At 38.6% G+C, this 19,013-nt stretch overlaps 1 protein-coding gene across 6 annotated transcripts in view; it reads right to left on the reverse strand.

Annotated features, from left to right (window-relative positions):
- The window catches only part of Rala (Ras-like protein A), a 307,573-nt gene that overhangs the window by 60,121 nt on the left and 228,439 nt on the right, over positions 1 to 19,013 (reverse strand). The gene's annotated exons all lie outside the window — the stretch shown is intronic.

Genomic DNA, 19,013 nt, shown 5'->3' on the forward strand with positions numbered 1-19,013 from the left:
AAAAACATTTTAACGAGTCATGCTTCTGTAATTCATCATAATCAGAAATGTTTAATTACCTATACAAAAAATGCACAGACAAAGGTATAAATTATTTTCATGCAATACAATTCACAGTAATTGGGAGGTTAACCAACATTGGTGTTAAGTGGCATTCAAACACAATTCAATATATAAAGGAATTGGATGAGTGCTGCTTAAGTTCCTTTGTTAGTTTGTTTTCTCCCCAACTGGCAAAATCCATGGTGGCAGCTAAAAAACCCTCAATTTGGTAAATGCAACCTCCTAAGTGAATAAAATTAAGTTTCTAAATCATTCTAATGATTTACTGAATACCAGAAACTAAGACTATATCTGAGCTCAACTACTTTCTGATACCAGAGATGGTGGGCAAAATGAAATATATTTTCCCAAACAATAATTCTTCATATACAGTATACAACCATTCCAGCTGAATCATTTCAGGTTTAATATAACACAATGAAATGTTTAGTCATTAAAAAGTTCTCTAAAATTAGAATTTCCACTTTACAATTAAATACAGGTGCTAATCTCACTTTTTGTTCTTGTTGGTGGAGACAATGAGTCACAAAAAATTGTGAATGAAAATGATGCAGTTTTGATGACATGAAATTATGCTCACTTGTTTATCGTCTTGATGTCTATGATTTTAAGGTAAGAATGAATGTATTTCTTGTGCTTTCAGTATAAATAAACAATGAAAAACAAAAAGCCAGGCAACTGAACACATTGGGCCTCCGCACAAAGGATCTCCTCTCTTTAGTCAATATACAATTGGTGGATGATGATAAAGCAACTTATTGCAATTCATAGCCAAAAAGCACAACAATGCTCAATCTGTCAAAGGACAGCTATAACCGCATAATATCATTACCACAATGATCATTTAATAAGAGCAGAAAATCATCAGAGACAGGCAGATAAATTGCTCCCTATGGCTACACACACACACAAGTGAAACAATTCTACCTTCCAAAAAGAAAATACTGAAATATGTTCAGAAAAAGAAAGCTCTACAGGAAAAAAAAAGATTATCTAATCAGTTGATGACATACACATCTTTTAGCTTCTTTTGTTGGTCTTCTAACAGCACAGATACTGTGCTCAGGTTCAGTGAAGCAAGGTGGACAAGAAATTGTGATATATATCACAGTCTTGAAATCAAGATACAAGGGCAATGGCTTTTGGCTGACCACGTACACTTTCAGAATGAACTAATGTCATATCCATCAGTAAAGTGAAAGTATCTGCCATAAATTTACCTCCCAAGTTGAATATCACACTGTGGGTATCTGATGATCCCAGTACCTTTGAAAAAAAAATGGGTTAAGGAAGAATTTCAATTCTTGCCCTGCTTGTATGGAGGTTAGTAAGCACTGTCTCCTAACAATGAAATCTTTAATGTTCAGCAAAAAGGATACAACAACATGTTGCTGTACTCCAGCATATTTTGTTTGCTTGTCTTCAAACTCTCATAGAAAGTGCAGCAAATCAGATGAGTCCTTCCAAGATGCAAATGCTGAAAGATGGAAAACAAAAATTTCATCCATTTGAGGCTAGTGCTCTAGTTACTACACAAATTGCTTTTCAAATTGCTGCAAGTCTTAATCATAATCCTTGATCCACAAGCATTATGGAATTCTCTTCCTTCTTCTTATATCTCTCATCTTATAATCTCTCCATCATTAAGTCAGGTATTACAAACACCTGCTGTGCCCTGCCCCATAATGTCAACTGTGCCTAATAAAACCTTGAAATATGCACTAATAAGTTGCAATGTTTGCTGATCTATAAATTAAAATGATTAGGATGATGAAAATATAACATGAGTAATATAGTTACGGGGACCTTTCAGTTTATGCCATTTTTTCAAATATGTACGTGGTCCATTAACACCTTTTACTTTTCAATTTATGTAGGCTTAAGTTTGGAATAACACAATCATCACTGAACTGGGAGGCAGTGTTGTGCCACTGTCAGCAGTGTGTGAGAAGCATGTGTAAGTATGGCATGATACAGTCCAAAGTCACAGAGTGCTACAGTATACAATATATTGCATATGCTTTGCCCCTTGTATTATGCCATCAAAGTATCTTTTAAGTTCTCATGGTACTAGTGGTGCAAAGAAACATAGGGTCATCATCAATAAGGCTAAAATGGAAGTGCGTATGAGAAAAAGAACAAACAGCATATCTTTGGACTTAAGTGAATCTCCTGTCCATACTATTCATGATAGTGCAGAGAAGAGGAACGAGACTAACAATTAATCAATGCATCTCCCAGACCTCATATTCCCAAGGTTCAATTATGGAGAGAATGGAGCAAATGTTGAGCACATGGATCAAACAGCCCTCATAAAAATGTTCCCCATCAGCATGCTTGTAATAAAACAAAAGCCTTGAATATATATGATGACTTAGCAGTAGAAGAGGGAGCAGCAAAAACATTTCAAGCAACTCCTGGTTGGTTTGCAAATTCGGGAAATGCCACAATTACCACAACATCAAGATCATTAGTGAGACTGCTTCTGCTGATGTCGTTATTACCAAAAATTTTCTAGGAACCCTCAAGACCATCATCAAGGAAGGAGATAATTCTCTTGAGCAGGATTTTAATGTGGTTAAGACCAGATTATTTTTAAGAGAATGCCTTCAAAAGCATACATATCTCATGAAAGGAAGAGAACACCAGCAATAAAAGATGCTAAGGATTGCCTCATGCTGCTCATGGGGGACAATATTGAAGGTGACTTTAACTCAAACCATTAATGGTCTACCATTCAGAATATCCTAGGGCTCTTAAGGGGTTTGTGAAGCAATTCTTACCTGTTTATCATTATTACAATCCAAAGGAGTATATAATGGGCAAAGTTTTTTGTGAATACTATGTTGCAAAGCTCCTAGTAGAGCTGGGGGAGTATTGTGTGAAGGATAATATAAAGTTTCAAGATTCTCATTAATAATGCCCCTGGCCATCCACCTTCAATACAGGACCTTAGTGAAAACATCAAAGTACTCTTCCATCTACCCAATGCTACATCTCTAATCCATCCAATGGACCAGGAGGTGAAACCTACTTTCAAGGCCTACTATTTAGATTTACATTTTGCAAAGCCCATGAAGGCTTCATAGAATAGCCATATGGCCATGAGCGAATTCTGGAAGTCTTTCATCACCAAGGATGCCATCAAGACTATCGATGAGGCCTGAAAGGAAAGCTTTGCCCTCAGTTTGATCATGAATTTGAAGGTTCTGGTGGAGTACGAAAAACATGTGCACACACTGTGGAAATGGTGAGAAAAAATCAGCTTTCATGACGCTGATGTGGAGCAGTAGCTCCATAAGGAAGGGTTCTCAAGTGAAGATCTGCTGTAGAAGCAACACCCAGAGGTCGTAGCAGAAGACGGGAAGGCCAAAGACGTGTCTTCACTCATTAGCAAGAGATTACTTAGCTGAAGCATTTCACCACATTGACCTTGCTTTTGCTATATTTGACAAGGACAACCCAAACACAGAACAGAGTTCGAAGATGGTCCAAAATGTCCTAGATGACATCAGATGCTATAAAAATAATCCACCTTCAGATGATAATGAAGGCTAAAACAGACAACACTTGCTTTCTTTATGAAGAAAAAGGACACTCATAAGAAAGACTACCCATCAACATCTAGTGATGTAATAGCTGAACTCACTCTCACCAAGCCATCACCACTAACTATTTCATCTGACTCAGATGACCCCCTTCCCCTAGAACTCCACTTACCTCCTCCCTTTCCATCAGCACCAGCAAACAATTCACAAGCAGCAGTAAATGTAAGTGTTGAAATTGTTTCTATTTTCTATTTGTATTACCTGAATTCATTAAATAGTATGTATAACATAGAATTTTCTATTTTCTGGTATGTGTATACTGTAGTTTTTTACGGATATAATATTCCACAGTCTTATTAATATTGTACCCTAATCTCCATTACTTACACCATTTACACATATTCAATTTATGCAACCATTTTCAAGAATGTAACTATCATGTAAATCAAGAGGTCCCAGTATATTCATAAAAATTTTTTGCAGTATACACTGATATCTCATCCATTTTTATGTTAGTTTAAAGATAACCTTTTTGTAATATAGCAAAGTACCCAATGTTAAGGTGTTTGTAACACTGTATCTCATATGTTTACAAAACTTCAAGTCTCTTTCTTCACATCATACAACCTTTGAAACTTCTGTAAGCTGTTTGCATTTATCATTTCCTTATTCCATCTATTTCACTCATCCACAAATTTTATACAGATATAGTGAAAGGGCTTTGTTGCATGTTTCATAACAAGCTTCATGCTTAATTTCATGTTATATCATTTCGTTGTTCTATCCCTACATCTCTTGAAAACCTGATCGCTGTTTTCACCATCAATCCAATTTAAATATTTATATGTGGAGATCAGATCAGCCCTTACTCTTCTCCATTCCATGGTTGGCAAATTTAATCCACAAACTATTACTCAGTACTCTTTTCAGATCTCATCTTTGTTGTCCTCTGGACCTTCTCTATTGTCTCTCTGTGATTCTTTAGGTGCAGTGACCAAACTTGAGAAACACATTTAATTCTTATTCTTATATAGAGCGTGGACAACATACGGAAAATTTCCTTATCAATAAACTTGAATGCAATTCTATTATTTGCTGGCAAGCAGATGGTCTTCTAACTACTCTCTTAAAGTAGGGCTCTGGCAACAAGTCAGGATGATGTCGACTCCCAAGTCTTTCTCACGCACAGGTTCCTTCAGCTTATTTCCTACTAGATCATATTCACATCAAGACCTTCTTTCACTGTGACCCATTCTCATTCCTTTAAATCTATCGGGGTCTAAGTTCCCTTGTAAGCTTATGTAATTTCCCCTTGCTTTTCACATTTCATGTCCTTCCCATCATTTACAAACACCCACTGACAATCTGGTCAACCTAAAGGGTGAGTTCATTAATACCAAAATGATATTGCTGTCTTGGCAATTACGGCAGGGCTTGTAATTGTCTTAGAGATAACTTGCTGAATCACTGTCATGGGTTGAGTTTGATCTCTTACATGATACACTGTACCCATAAAATTTTTGTACATACTGCCAGAATATCATGGTGGTGTGTACAAATGTCTGGTAAATTGCAATGATTTTCTGACTTATGTCTTTAATCTCACGGCCTTTATATCTCTGGGTCTACGGACAAATGCAAAGATGCCAAAATCAGCAGAAAAAAGGAGCTAGATACAATCTTGCTGATCTAACACAAATATATCATGACTATGGACAGACACTTAAGAGTGACTGGATCTCAATAAAAGTGGAATAACCTATTACTTTACAACAAAGGATACATGTTTTTCTAATGAACCAGTAAAAGCAATATAGGAGATTGTTAAGTGAGGAAGTGCTTGGTATTGAGGCATCTTGCATGTAGCCGTAAACAGGAAAAACGTACTAGCATTTTGCATTAAAAACATTGGCTACATTTATTCTTCATGTAATCTAAATTTACTTGAATATCTATCTAACTATTCAGCTATCTATATCTCTGATGCCTCTTCCAAATGGAACTCCCTCAAGGGGGTGGCCATGGCAAAAGACTCTCCATAACTTGTGAAATCCAGTGCTGCCGCTTAGCCTTTAGTGCCTCACCCTTAACAGGCCACTGGCAGAAGGACACTTTAGTGCAGTGTCTGCAGAGGCTCCAACTCAATGTTCCCACTGACTACTTCTATCTAATATTCCTTCGTACTACTTCTACCCAATGTTTCTTATTAAAAATCCACAAAATATACAGTAATTACTACTAAGACATTTCATTATTTACAAATGTACACCAACAATCCAACCCCTTGTATATACTGTCTCTGAAAAACAGAAACCAGTTTTTCAGTTTTTCATACATACATCATTTCCTGCATAAGCGAGGCAGCGTTTCAAATAAATGACCGAGCCTTGGAGGGAAATTCCCCTATCCCTAGTTATGACATGAAATTCTGCCTTAAGTGTAAAGCAAAAAACCTGAAGGACTGTTCTCTTAAAGCCAATATTAGTCAAAAATCTATATTTGGAAAAATTTCATTTCTTGTTTCTCTTCTGTGATCAGGCTGTGACTTCAACTGACCTGAATCATAGTAAAGACTACACTAAAAGACAATCTAAGCCCTTCCATCCAGTGTTTGTAAGTACCAATATGGTGACATGATTTACAGTAACAGCAAGTAACTATAATTTTCATTACAAGTAAATATCATGTAAAAAAAAATCATCCCTTTACTTACAATAAAAAAATTACAAAATGATGGTTTGGATTAATAATTCAAATATCAAATTTCATATAAAATTTCAAGTGGCATCAACAACAAGACCTGTGAATCTACTATAAAAATGTAACAAGCCCTTCACCATTACTCAGAAGGATTACTCTCAGGTAATTACATGTTGAGGCAACACAATTCTATGTAGCGGATGGTTTCTTACGCATGTTGATATATCTCAGTGTTCTAATAAAATCACGTAGACAAGAGAATTTAGGAGTGCCTAGTGAAGTTGACATTGCTGGCTGCACTGCCTCCTGTTGTGTCAAACTCGTCAAGCAATGCACTAGCAATACAAGCAGTGAGGAAGCAGGAGCGACTGCCAGCAATCATGGCTCTCACCACCACCAGGTCAGCCTTGTGGTCAGGAGCTATGGCAATGAACCCACCTAGGTTGATGCCAATGGAGCTAATATTGCTAAAACCACAAAGGGCATACTTGGTAATGATCTCAGCTCGTACTGAGAGTTCACCATCTTTCTTCATTTCTGCAAGTCTGGCATAAGCAACAAACTCATTAACAATTGTCTTGATGCCAATTAACTCTCCAAATTTGTCACACTCTGACAAGTCTACACCCATCACCCCAAGCAAGAGACTCTCAAGAGAACAGACTTCATGTTCAGAGCCAGCAAGTGTGCAAGTCCGTTCAAAAATATGACTACAGAGGGCAATGAAGGCAATGAAATTGGCAGCAATGTTGACAATCAGCAGGATAGCACTTGTCACTCCAATCATGGCAGCATGAAGCCAGTTAGATTCGTTACCCTTTCACAATCTTGATATCCTTAACACTTTTCGTAGACTGTCTGGTCTCTGAGTAGATGAGTTTGGCAAAGGCAAGAGCTGCCGAGGTACTCATGACAGAAGCCGAGAGGAGGTGGGCAGCATCAACACCAAAGGAGATGTAGGAAGCTGGGCACCATCAACATGTAGGAAGCTAAGACACTAATATATCTTATACTCAAGAGATTCATATTCTATAGGACTTTATCAATTCAGTCATGTTTAACATTTGCAAATAAGTTAGTTTATGTTATCACTGGTGTGTTCCTGATAAACATCACCTGAGCATGCAGCACTACAGCATGTTTCAACACCTCACTTCAGAGGCCTCTAACAAAATAATGTTGCACAAATCAAATTCTTCCAGAACTGAGATGTAACAATACTGTGAAATAAAAAAGGGAACATTCTTGTATGCTGCACAGTGAGAGTTAAAATATACTTTCCAAAAAGCTACAACCAAACTTGAAGTGCTGCATAAATTCATTTTATTCTTATGTATTCAATACTGAATCATATTCATATTTTCTGATGTACAACATATATCTTGTTTTTTCTCCACAAAGGTAAAATATGACTCAAGAGGATTATTTGGATATACAAAGAACAGCACTTTATCCAAACTGAACATTATCCAATTTATCAGAGCAAATGAACATGAGATTCTTTTCCTATTCTCTGCACATGAGCAAGCTATATGTCAAACTGGTTCAGCAATATACAGGTAAAATGCAAAATATGACAACTGCATTCTGAGTAAGGAAAAATGTTGTGTAGAGTAGTGCTTTAAGAAACTGTTATTTCTATGTTTATCAAATACTGTAATAACTTTGAGTTTGAGAAAATATATGATATTCCTTCTGAAAAAACATCCATCAGTGATAGAGAAAAAATCTACTTATTCTGCATATTAGCAACCATGATTAACTACAATTATTGCATAATTATTGGTATCATACCAATATAAGCTATACCCACTACAATGCTACTACTTACAAAAAGATGAATAAAACATCATACAACTAAGCACTCTATAGGAATCTTAGGCAGAAAATCAAATATCTTACTCTTACCAAAACTTCATTACATAACTTATATCAAATTATACTAATCACATAGTCTCTTACATACAGTCAAAAGATAAAAATACAACAAAAACCATCAATGTATTAACTTTTGCGCTAACTTCCACCAAATCATACAAATATTACCTTTATCACAGAGAGGTGAAAGAGCCATGAAAGTATCTTTTAATAATGCTGCAATCCAAGCAGGAGGAGGATAACAATGAACTTTTTTGGAGCTTAAAGTTCTCTGATGAGCCTGTACACCCATTTCTCCACTGAAAATGATACAGCCTCTCTAAAGGTGACTTCTTACTTCCTTACAGAGTAACAACTTGCAGTTGGCACCCCATGAAAGTGTATATATACATAAATTCTTCTTTCATATATATATTTGCTGTTTCCCGCATTAGCAAAGTAGCATCAAGAACAGATGACTGAGCTTCAGAGGCAAAAATCCTCAATTGGCCATGTCTTTGTTCCTTCTATTGGAAAAGTAAAACAGGAGGGGAGGATTTCCAATGCCAGCTCACATCCCTTTTAGGTGCCTTCTACAACACGCAGGGAATACGTGAGAAGTTCTGGGAGCGTTGAAGAATGTGTGGAAGTCAAGAACATTATCTCGGAAAGCAAAAATGGGTATGTTTGAAGGAATAGTGGTTCCAACAATGTTATATGGTTGCGAGGCGTGGGCTATGGATAGAGTTGTATGGAGGGTGGATGTGCTGGAAATGAGATGTTTGAGGACAATATGTGGTGTGAGGTGGTTTGATCGAGTAAGTAATAACAGGGTAAAAGAGATGTGTGGTAATAAAAAGAGTGTGGTTGAGAGAGCAGAAGAGGGTGTTTTGAAATGGTTTGGTCACATGGAGAGAATGAGTGAGGAAAGATTGACCAAGAGGATATATGTGTCAGAGGTGGAGGGAACGAGGAGAAGTGGGAGACCAAATTGGAGGTGGAAAGATGGAGTGAAAAAAATTTTGAGTGATCGGGGCCTGAACATGCAGGAGGGTGAAAGGCGTGCAAGGAATAGAGTGAATTGGAACAATGTGGTATACCAGGGTTGACGTGCTGTCAATGGATTGAACCAGGGAATGTGAAGCATCTGGGGTAAACCATGGAAAGTTCTGTGGGGCCTGGATGTGGAAAGGGAGCTGTGGTTACTGTGCATTATTACATGACAGCTAGAGACTGATTGTGAACGAATGTGGCCTTTGTTGTCTTTTCCTAGCGCTACCTCGCACACATGAGGGGGAAGGGGGTTGTTATTTCATGTGTGGCGGGGTGGCAATGGGAATGAATAAAGGCAGACAGTGTGAATTGTGTCCATGGGTATATATGTATGTGTCTGTGTGTGTATATATATGTGTACATTGAGATGTATAGGTATCTATATTTGCGTGTGTGGACGTGTATGTATATACATGTGTATGGGGGTGGGTTGGGCCATTTCTTTCGTCTGTTTCCTTGCGCTACTTCGCAAATGCGGGAGACAGCGACAAAGCAAAATAAATAAATAAAATATATATATATAATTATATATATATATATATTTTTTTGCTTTGTCGCTGTCTCCCGCGTTTGCGAGGTAGCGCAAGGAAACAGACGAAAGAAATGGCCCAACCCCCCCCATACACATGTATATACATACACGTCCACACACGCAAATATACATACCTACACAGCTTTCCATCGTTTACCACAGACGCTTCACATGCACTGATTCAATCCACTGACAGCACGTCAACCCCGGTATACCACATCGATCCAATTCACTCTATTCCTTGCCCTCCTTTCACCCTCCTGCATGTTCAGGCCCCGATCACACAAAATCTTTTTCACTCCATCTTTCCACCTCCAATTTGGTCTCCAACTTCTCCTCGTTCCCTCCACTTCCGACACATATATCCTCTTGGTCAATCTTTCCTCACTCATTCTCTCCATGTGCCCAAACCATTTCAAAACATCCTCTTCTGCTCTCTCAACGACGCTCTTTTTATTTCCACACATCTCTCTTACCCTTACGTTACTTACTCGATCAAACCACCTCACACCACACATTGTCCTCAAACATCTCATTTCCAGCACATCCACCCTCCTGCGCACAACTCTATCCATAGCCCACGCCTCGCAACCATACAACATTGTTGGAACCACTATTCCTTCAAACATACCCATTTTTGCTTTCCGAGATAATGTTCTCGACTTCCACACATTCTTCAAGGCTCCCAGGATTTTCGCCCCCTCCCCCACCCTATGATCCACTTCCGCTTCCATGGTTCCATCCACTGCCAGATCCACTCCCAGATATCTAAAACACTTTACTTCCTCCAGTTTTTCTCCATTCAAACTTACCTCCCAATTGACTTGACCCTCAACCCTACTGTACCTAATAACCTTGCTCTTATTCACATTTACTCTTAACTTTCTTCTTTCACACACTTTACCAAACTCAGTCACCAGCTTCTGCAGTTTCTCACATGAATCAGCCACCAGCGCTGTATCATCAGCGAACAACAACTGACTCACTTCCCAAGCTCTCTCATCCACAACAGACTTCATACTTGCCCCTCTTTCCAAAACTCTTGCATTCACCTCCCTAACAACCCCATCCATAAACAAATTAAACAACCGTGGAGACATCACACACCCCTGCCGCAAACCTACATTCACTGAGAACCAATCACTTTCCTCTCTTCCTACACATACACATGCCTTACATCCTCGATAAAAACTTTTCACTGCTTCTAACAACTTGCCTCCCACACCATATATTCTTAATACCTTCCACAGAGCATCTCTATCAACTCTATCATATGCCTTCTCCAGATCCATAAATGCTACATACAAATCCATTTGCTTTTCTAAGTATTTCTCACATACATTCTTCAAAGCAAACACCTGATTCACACATCCTCTACCACTTCTGAAACCACACTGCTCTTCCCCAATCTGATGCTCTGTACATGCATTCACCCTCTCAATCAATATATATATATATATATATATATATATATATATATATATATATATATATATATATTTTTTTTTTTTTTCAAACTATTCGCCATTTCCCGCATTAGCGAGGTAGCGTTAAGAACAGAGGACTGGGCCTTTGAGGGAATATCCTCACCTGGCCCTCTTCTCTGTTCCTTCTTTTGGAAAAAAAAAAAAAAAAAAACGAGAGGGGAGGATTTCCAGCCCCCCGCTCCCTTCCCTTTTAGTCGCCTTCTACGACACGCAGGGAATACGTGGGAAGTATTCTTTCTCCCCTATCCCCTATCCCCTGGGGATATATATATATATATATATATATATATATATATATATATATATATATATATATATATATATACAAGTTTTGATGTTAAAGGTCAGGTAATAGTGATCTATCTATCTTTCTGTCTATACCTCTGATGCCTTTTTTCCCCCAGGAACTCCCTCAAGGGGGTGAGCATGACAAAAGTCTCCATAACTGGTGGACTCTAGGGGAGCTTGTTAGCCTTTACTGCTTCACCCTTAAAAAGCCACTGGCAGAAACTCCTGCCTAATGTTCCTACCAACTAGTACCATGTTCCGACCTCCTGTTCTGTACCACTACTATCTTCAGGCTCCAGCCCAATGTTCCTACCTACTACTACTACTTAAATTCTGCCAAATGGTCCAGCCTCATGTTCCCACCTACAACTTCTGTCTACTGCTCCTAACACTGCCAAAAGGCAGGGTTAGCACATAGCACTCACAGCAGGGAAATCTAGACTTATGAAGAATAGTTGTGTGAGTTTCATGTTGGCAAATGTTATGTGAGAAAGAGATTTTTTATATTTAAGGACAAAATGCCATCAGTCCACATGTGAGTGAGGCAGGAAGAAAAGAGAGCTACCTGGGTCAAAGAAGTGCAACTTGACAGCCATTGACGTGTTGACTCACTATGCAGCCATCACTAACCCTCCTGATACCCAAGTGGATAGTACAGGTAATATACCTCCCTAGTTGGTGGCTGCCTAATAACTACTACCTACGGGTAACACTGATGGTTCATTCAGATGTGATATTGAGTAATGTGGCAACTAAGGGTATAATTAGGCTACATGGCGTATTCAGTGAGATGAACAGGAGTGGTGTATGGCTTGTGGAGTTGTGTTGAAAAAGGATTGGTGAATGTAAATATCTACTATAAAAAGAGGGACATACCTAAGTATACATTAATGAGTAGGCAAGACTGTCAAAGGGCATTACTGGATTACATACTAACTGACTGGCTTGCTAAAGAGAAAGACTCTTGGATATGAATGTGCTGAGAGGGTCAGCTTGTGGGATGTCTAACCATTACCTGGTGGGGGGAAGGGTGAAGACTCATAAGGGTTTTCTGAAAAGAAGGAACATTATGAGAGACAAGGGTGGTGAAGTAAGTGAACTTGGAAAAGAGACTTAAGCGAAGAAACATCCAGAGAGATTAAGAGTAGGATGGCAAAAGGTGAGTGCAAACAATGCAAGGGGAGTGGATGAAGAATGGGAGATATTCAAGGAAGCAGTGCTAGCATGTGCAAGAGAAGTGGTGGCATGCAGAAGGCAGGAGCAAGTGAGAGATAAGAGAGGTGTATGGGTAGTACTTACAAAGCTGGAGAGCAAATGATTGGGAGTTGTGCAAGAGAAAGCGGCAGGAGGTCAAGACAGTAAATAAGATATGGGGTGAATGATCATCAGTAAATTTTAAGGAGAATAAAATTTTCTAAAAGGTTAACCGAGTCAGAAAGAAGAAAACAAATGGGTACAGCAGTTGAAAGAGCAAATGGAGAAGTGGTAACAGATAATGATGAGGTGTGGAGGAGATGCAGGGAGTACTTTGAAGGACTGTTCTATGTGTTTGATGACTGGGTGGCAGAAGTAGGGTGTTTTGGTCAGGTGAAGTGAAGTGAGAGAGTCATGGATTGTGCTTTGGTGAAAAAGAGGTAGTGGTGAAAGCCGTGCATAAGATGAAATGTGGCAAGGTAATTGGATGGTTGGTATTGCAGTTAAATTTCTTATGAAAGGGTGTGACTGTGTTGTTGACTGTTTAGTTAGGACTTTCAATTTAAGTATGAATCCGGGTAAAATGCCTGAGGATGGAGAGTGCTCAAATTACAGGGGTATGGGTTTGCTGAGTGTACCTACTAAGACATATAGTGGAGTGGTGATTGTGAGGGTCAAAGCATGAACAGATCACCAGATTTGGGAGGAACAATGTTGTTTCAGGTGTGGTAAAGTATGTGTAGGTCAGGTGTTTGCTCTGAAGAAAATATAAGAAAAATACTACGAGAAACAGAGGATCTGTATGCAGCCCTTTGGATATGGAGAAAGCATACAACAGGGTTGACAGAGATGCCTTATAAAAGTATGGTGCAGGAGAAAACCTGCAAGAAGCCGTGAGAAATTTCTATGGAGGATATAAGGCATGTGTACAAGTAGGAAGATAAGGGAATGAGAAGCTCCAGGTGAAGGTTAGTCTGTGTCAGGGATGTGTTATGTCAACATAGATGAGGTGGTGAGGGAGGTAAATGCAAGGGTCTTAGAGAGCACGGCAAGTACGCAGTTGGCAGGGGGTCTGTAAAGCGTGTCAGTTGTTTGCTGATGATCCAGTACTGGTGGCAGATTCCAGTGAGAAACTGCAGAAGTTGGAAACTGAGTTTGAGAGTGTATATAAATGAGGAAATCTTGAGTAAATATGAATAAAACCATGATTCTTAGGTTTAGCAAGGGATAGGGACAGGTTAGTTAGGATGTGAGTTTAACTGAAGGAAACTTGGAAGAATTGAAATGTTTCAGGTACCTGGGAAAGGACATGCTAGCAAATGAAACCATGAAAGCAGATGCGAGTCATAGGACAGGTGAGGGACAAAGGTTCTAGAAGCACTGAGGAATGTGTAGACAGACAGGTCATTATCTAAAAGGGCAAAAATGGGTACATTTGAAGGCATATTAGATTCAATGATGTTTTACGAATGCAAAGCATGGCTAAAGATGAGAATGTGTGGAAGGGGTGGACATCTTGGAAATTAAATGTCTGAGGATAATATGTGGTGTGGGGTGGTTCGATAAGGTAAGTATAAAAGAGGTAAGAGTGAAATGTGGTAATAAGAAAACTGTGATTCAGGGAGATGAGGAGGGTGTGTTGAAATGGGTTGGACATAAGGAAAGAATGAGTGAGAGAGGATGACAAGGAAGACATATGTGTCAGAAGTGGAGGGGAAATAATGGGGAGACCAAACCTGGGACAGAAGGATGGAGTGAGAAAGATTTTAAGGTTGGGGCCTAAACATGCAAAGGGGTAAAGAGAGTACATGGGATAAAGTTAATCAGGAAGATGTGGTATATATGGGGTAACATGCTGTCAATGTACTGAACTATGGTAAATGTGGCAGTTGGGGGAACCATGAAAAGGTAGGGGTCTGTGGTTTGGTGCACTGCACATGACAGTCAGAGAATGGATGTGAGCAAATGTAGACATTCTTGATCTCTCTCTAGTGCTGCCTCACTACTACAGGGAATGGCAGCTTGTTCGTTCACTTCATAAGAGAGAAACAGCTTTTCAATTTATCATTTCAGTATCTAGATGTACTGTATTTTAGCACTGAAGAGAGCAACCTGGTGATAACATTTGGGTGAAATTGTTTTTTTCTTTGACTGGCAATGAACCTTTCCTTCTTTCATATGAGACATTCCTGTATAACCTCATCTGCACCCAAAACTAGGCATGACGATGGCATACATCGTGTTACTACATTTACGCATATTTTGCTATTTTCAAGATTTTGTGGTACTGTACTAAGATGATGAAATCCTTACCTAGCTTCCTGCCAGTCTTTGTTTCAGATTCAAAACTGATGAAATGAAGCAATGAATTGTATTTTTCATTTATAATTTCTAAACATTTATCTTTATTAGACTCACACCTAATGCATGAATTGATAATCATCGATATATTCAGAAAAAAAGGAGAAAATATGTGAAATAAACTGTGGCATTACCAAACATATGCAATGTACTTCAATTGAAAATATTCAACACGCAATCAATAAAATATGGTAAATTGGTATTTTTCACACAATTTTCAATGCTTCTCTTCAGTAGCTTCTTACCTAAAGCATGACTTAAAAATCATTTACATATTCAAAAATTTAGGAGAAAATAGGTGAAGCAAATGGAAATTTTACCAAGCATTAGAGATCATATTTGACTCAAAACATTCAACTTAAAATCAATAAAACTATAAAGAAAACTGCATTATTCTATGTATTTATTATACAAAATTCTCTTCAGTATGTCCTTCACTAATAAATGAATCAAGATACCGAGAAAAATATGAAGATATACAGGAAATAAATGGCTGTCTTCCCAGGCATTAGTCATAATTTAGTGTATCCATTCTATCAGCCTCACATATTTCAAAGTTTTATGCATGCTCTTAGAAAAATGGGAATACCAGTAATTTGGGTAAGTGCAAGACCAAATCAATATTTGCAAAATACTGCAACACTAGTAATTACCTATTTATACAATTTGGAAGTAAGTTTTACACTTGTTAAGGCCTTGTCACCTGAACATTCATTCTATACAGTAATATCATACATCTTACATTTATGTATGGTGTCTGCATTCAACAAGTCCTCAGTCATTCTACTCCATTCACCCACCTTTCTCATACTTTAAATGCACTCCTGTGCATCTTTTGGAACACGTTTCTTACTTAATTTTATCTTATGTCCTCTGGTTGCTGTATCCCTACACCCTTTGAACAAGTTTCTGACTTAATTTCATGTTATATCCTTTGGTTGCTGTATCCCTAAATCTCTTGAAGAACTATCCAGTGTCCTTTTCCCTACAACATAGCTCTCCTAATTCTGGTACCATCCCTCTTGCCCTCCCCAGAACCTTTGTCAGCTACGTGTGCTTCTTTAGGTGTGGTTAACAAAACTTGAGAAGCATATTCTAGTTTTAGCCTTATGCAGGATATGAAAAGCTTGCTAATTATTTCCTTATGCATATACTTGAAAGCTATTCTGATATTTGATGGCATACATTTTGTCTTTTCATAATCTTTTTAATATGGGACTCTGGCCACAGTGTAGGGACAATGCCAGCACCCAAGTCTTTCTCACACACAGAATCCTGAAGCTTCCTTTCTGCTACATAATAATCATACTAAAGCCTTCTTTGACTCTCTCCTAACCTTTTTACTCTACATTTGCTTTGGTTGAATTTTGGAGTCAATGTAGGTCCCCTTGGAAACTGATCCAATCCTTCTCGCTTTTCACTTCTCTCAAGACCTTGGCATTATCTTTTAACATTTCTGGGTATGAGTTCATCTTTACAGGTGAGTCATTTGCATAGATCATGAAGAGTAAAGGTCCCAAAACAGAGCCCTTTGGTACTCCACTGGTGATCTCCATCCATTTGGAGAAGGATCCTTGGACATGTGTCCTCTGTTCCATCCAATAAGATAATTTTCTGTCCATTGGAGACATCTCCCTCCTTATTCCTTCCAGGTGCTCCAGCTTCTTAATCAGCTTCCCATGAAGTTCTGTGCCAATTGCTTCCTGGCAGTCAAGACAAAAACAAACTACCCTGCCATCTCCTTAGTCTAAGACAGAGTTCACTATCAGAAATCTAAGAGGTTTGTTACACATGACTTCCTTTCTCTAAAGCCATGCTGCCTCTCAATTAGGTAATTTCTCCTCTGTAGAAAAACAAACATTTGCAATATGGTCATCTTTTCCAATACATTTATTGGCCACTTATCGAGAAAACTGGTTTGTAGTTCAGCAACTCTTCCTGATCTTTCTTATAGATGGGTATGATGTTTGGCCTTTTTCACTCCCTTGGCACTTTGCCTTACTCCAACGAAAGGCAAAGTGCCAAAGAAGTGAAAAGTATCAGGTATATATGCTGCAGCATAACATGAAGTGTCATTTCTTTATCATTCCAATATCATTTGTTTGTACCTTTGTAAGATAAATATGTTTCTGGAATATGACATACTTATTTCTAACCTCGTAGAGTTTATTGCAGTCTTAACTTTCCCAACCCCTTATTTTCCATAAGCTACATGCCAACCATGGTTTTGCCAACCATGGAGCCTTCCAGGATCACAACCCCTGCAATTCCCAAGGGACCTCTGTGTAAACAGCTCATCCACTCCATTCTACACTATGCCTCACCTGCTTGTTCACAAACCTGACGAGCAAACATAATAAAGCTGCAAACCACAAAGAAAAATCACTGGCTGCCTAACAACACTAACGTTTAACACCTATACAATGAAACAAATATCCTACTAATACAATCCCACCTTTACATTAACAACACCTAATATGCTTGACACTCAATTCTTTGTAACAGCACTGAATTATTTCCTTCTAAACCATTCAAAAACTATTTCAACAAACAAACTACTGACATAACATATTCACAATGAAATGACCCAACAAACACTAAAAAGCTGCCCCCCCAACTCAGTCTTGAACACCACCATTCCAGTTATACATCCATCTGAAACAATACTTCCCAGGCATGTATGAGTCTCACTTTCTCATCTATATTCAGGACATCACTCATCCTTATAAAACTACAAACATCATTTTAACATACCACAAGACCTTTCACACCCAATGCAACTATCAAAATAAAGACACTCATCACTTGTCTCAATTACCTGAAGTTCATTCCATATAGAAATACATCCACTCATACACACATGTATATACATAAATGCCCATACATGTACATATACATACATATGCATATCAACATATACATACACATACACAGATATATATACAACTGTACACATTCACACCCACTCGCCCTCATCCACTCCAAATGACACCCTGCCCTACAGAAATCAGCAATTTCACCCATGGCTTCAGCAAGGCAGCTCCAGGAAAAATGATAAAAGGCCACATTCGTTCACACGTCACATTCTTCTCTACCTGTCATGTGTAATACATCAAAATCACAGCTCCTGAACCATATCCAGGCCCCATAGACCTTTCCATGGTTTACCCCCAGATGTTTCACATTCCCTGGTTCAGTCTATTGACAGCACATCGACCCCTTTATACCACATCCTACCAATTCACTTTATTCCTTCCACGCCTTTCACCCTCCTGTATATTAAGGTCCCGATTGCTCAAAATCTTTTTGACTCCATCTTTCCACCTCCAGTTTGGTCTCCTGCTCCTTGTTCGCTTCACCTTTGACATATATATTCTTTTTTCAACCTTTTCCTCACTCACTCTCTCCTTATATCCAAACCATTTCAACCTACCCTCTTCTCTCTCAACCACACTCTTTTTATTAAGACATATTTCTCTTATCCTTTCATTAATGACTTGATCAAACAACCTCACAACACATGTTGTCCTCAAACATTTCATTTCCAACACATCCACCCTCCTCCATACAACCCCATCTATAGCCCATGCCTCGCAACCATATAATATTGTTGGAACTACTATTCCTTCAAACATACACATTTTTGCTCTCCAAGGATGTGTGGATCAGGTGTCTGCTTTGACGAATGTTAGTGTAAAATACCAAGAAAAACAGATGGCATTTAAGGATCTGGAAAAGGCATATGATAGGGTTGAAAGAGATGCTTTGTGGAAAGTATTAAGAGTATACAACTTGGGAGGTAAGCTGTTAGAAGCAGTGAGAAGTTTTAATCAAGGGTGTAAGGCATGTATTCGAGTAGGAAGAGAGGAGAGTGATAGGTTCCCACTGAAGGTCAGTCTACAGCAGGGGTGTGTGATGTCACCATGGTTG

Source organism: Panulirus ornatus, chromosome 4 (genome assembly GCF_036320965.1).
Source record: "Panulirus ornatus isolate Po-2019 chromosome 4, ASM3632096v1, whole genome shotgun sequence".
NCBI lineage: Eukaryota > Metazoa > Arthropoda > Malacostraca > Decapoda > Palinuridae > Panulirus > Panulirus ornatus.